The sequence below is a fragment of the Buteo buteo genome, unplaced genomic scaffold (assembly GCF_964188355.1).
Source record: "Buteo buteo unplaced genomic scaffold, bButBut1.hap1.1 HAP1_SCAFFOLD_51, whole genome shotgun sequence".
Classification (NCBI taxonomy): Eukaryota; Metazoa; Chordata; class Aves; order Accipitriformes; family Accipitridae; genus Buteo; species Buteo buteo.
In genome coordinates this window covers 725,001-727,500 of record NW_027439217.1, presented here as the reverse complement: position 1 = coordinate 727,500, position 2,500 = coordinate 725,001, and the positions used below count along the sequence as shown (strand labels likewise).

General features: G+C 78.1%; 1 non-coding gene across 1 annotated transcript; it reads left to right on the top strand.

The window, feature by feature from the left end:
• The first annotated feature begins 2,197 nt into the window (after positions 1-2,197).
• Positions 2,198-2,350, top strand: LOC142027735 (5.8S ribosomal RNA). The gene has a single exon (XR_012649270.1). It is a non-coding gene; the product is annotated as a 5.8S ribosomal RNA (ribosomal RNA).
• The last annotated feature ends 150 nt before the right edge of the window (positions 2,351-2,500 follow it).

The following is a 2,500-nucleotide window of genomic DNA, read 5'->3' as shown; positions in this document are numbered from 1 at the left end:
CTCGCCGGGCGCTGGCCCGCCTTCGCTACCGCCGACTCTGTCGCTTCTCTCCTACGCGCGCGCGCGCGTTGCCCGGACGGCTGGGGCCGCCGCGTCCCCGCCGTCACCCCGCTTCTCGCCTCCGCTGGCGCCCGCCGCCGGCCGGCGCCCTTCTCCGGGGACCGGCCCCGCCTCGCCCGACGGCGGTCCGCTGCCGGGGAGGTTTTGGGGCGCGGCCCTCGGGGCCAAGAGGGGCGCCCCCGGTCAGAGCGCGGGCGGCAGTGCGCGGGAAGGGGGGACGCCGGCGCGGGGTGTGACGAGCCCCGCCGGCCGAGCCCGCTCGGGCAAGGAGGAAGAAGCGGCGAGCGGCGGTGAGGACGGGGCAGCAGGGCGCGAGCGGCGCGAGAGGAGAGGGTCCTCCGGGGTCGCGGGAGGCGTCTCCCGCGGCCCTGCCCGCACCTTGTCGGGCTGCTGCGAAGCAGCCCGGCCGGCCGCGCAGGGGAAAGGCCTCCGGGCATTCCGGGCGGGTGCGTGGCGCCGGGTGGGGCGGCGGCGGCCGTTCCCCCCCGCACCTCTCCCCACGAGGGAGCCGGGGCGGGGGGGGCGCTCTGCCGCCGCCGCCTCCTCTGGTGGGCGAGGCCCCCGCCGGGCTGTGTCCCGCGCCAGCGGGCGGCCCGAGCCACGGCTCTCCTCCCGGGCGCAGCGCCGGGCTACTGAGGGAAACCCCGGGCCCCGGGAAGGAGGACGTGGTGGTGGCGGTGGATGTCGGGCGCGCCCCCGCGGGCGGACGCTCCCCCGAGGGCGGCAGCGGGGGAGGCACCCCCGCGGGGCCTTCAGGTCGTTTCCCTCACCCCAGGGCCAGGTACCTAGCGTCCGCGCCTCCGCGGCCCTCCCTCGGCGAGCCCGGGGGTCGAAGGCCGTGGAGCCGGGCGGAGGTTTAAAGACGCGGGCGGCTCGATGCGACCCGGGGGGGCGGCCGGGCGGCGGTGCCTTAAAGGGGCCGGGAGTTCCTCCCACGAAGGCCCTGGTGGGCTGCCGCCCGTGCTCATCCCGCGGGCAGCCGTGCCGGGGAGGGGTCCCGCTGCCCCCTCCTCTCCGCGGTCCGGTCTCGGTGGAGACCGCGGTGCGGTCGGCCGTAGCCGGCCTGCCTGCCTCGAAACGGGCGGCCCCGGCGTGAGCGCGGGCTCACTGCCCGGGGTGGCGGGTCCCCGCGGTGGGGGCTCGCTGGGCGGCTGCCGGGCCGCCGCGACTCCGTCGCAGCGCTGCGCCGCGCTGCGCTCCGTTCCCCCCCTCGCCCTGGCGAGCGCTCGGCGGTCTCCCGCCACTGGCTGCTGGCAAGGGCGGCACCCCGGCTGAGCGGCGGCGGCGCCGCTCGGCCTGTCGGTCGGCCGGAGGGCGCCCGGTGCCGGCCGCGGCTGTCCCGTCCCGGGCCCTGCCCGCCGCTTCCCCGTCGCGCTTCCCGGCCGCGCCGGGCAGGTGGGCGGGGGCGGGCGGGGGCACCCCACGCGCGGTCTCCGCGTGGAAACGGGGAGAGCGGGCGCTGTCCCCGGCTTAGCGCCGTCCGCCTTCCACCTGGGGTGTGCCCGTGGAAGGGGCCGAGGTGAGAAGCGGTGGCGGTGGTTCCGGGAGGGCAGCCGCTCTGGTGCGGCAGCGGGTGCCGTCCGGCAGGCCGCGGGCGGTGCGTCGCCGGCTCTGGCGGTTGCCGCCTCTTGGAGCCGCTGGCGTGGCCGCGGAGTTGCCGTCGGGACGAGCCCGGGGGAGCTGGCTGTCGTAGCGCGGCGCAGCCGGCACGGAGGCGTGCGCGGGGCCGGTGGGGCTCCCCGCTGCTGCCCCGCAGCAGCAGCAGCCGTGTCGTCCGGAGCGTGGTGGGCAGGCCGCGCGCGGTCGGGTGCATCGCTGCCTCTGCCCAGAGGCCGGGCCGAGCCCGTGCGCCTGGGCCGCCTCCGATGCGAGCAAGGCATTTCCCAGGCCGGTCGGGAGCGCGGGCTCCCCAGCCTCGCCGCTCGGAGTTTTCCGTTCCTTTCCCCCCCCCCTTCTCTGTGTGTGCTCGTACGGTCAGCAGAGGCGCGGCTTCTCCGTCGTGCTGCGCCGTGCCCCCTCCGCGCGTGCGGAGGGGGGTGGGCGGGCGGGCGGTGGGCCATCCTCCAGAGGGGCCGCTCGCCTGTGGCGAAGCGGTCCTGGCCCCCTCGCGCGTGCGGGGCGGTGCCGAAAGCCAGACAACTCTTAGCGGTGGATCACTCGGCTCGTGCGTCGATGAAGAACGCAGCTAGCTGCGAGAATTAATGTGAATTGCAGGACACATTGATCATCGACACTTCGAACGCACTTGCGGCCCCGGGTTCCTCCCGGGGCTACGCCTGTCTGAGCGTCGCTTGACGATCAATCGCCCGTCTGTGCCGCCGCCCCTCGCCTCGCGGCGGGGCGGCGGTCGCAGCGGCGCGGCTGGGGCGCCTCGCAGGCCCGCGCGCGCGCGGCCCCGGGCCCGGGGAGTCGTTCCCCGCAGCCCGGCGGCGGCCGCTGC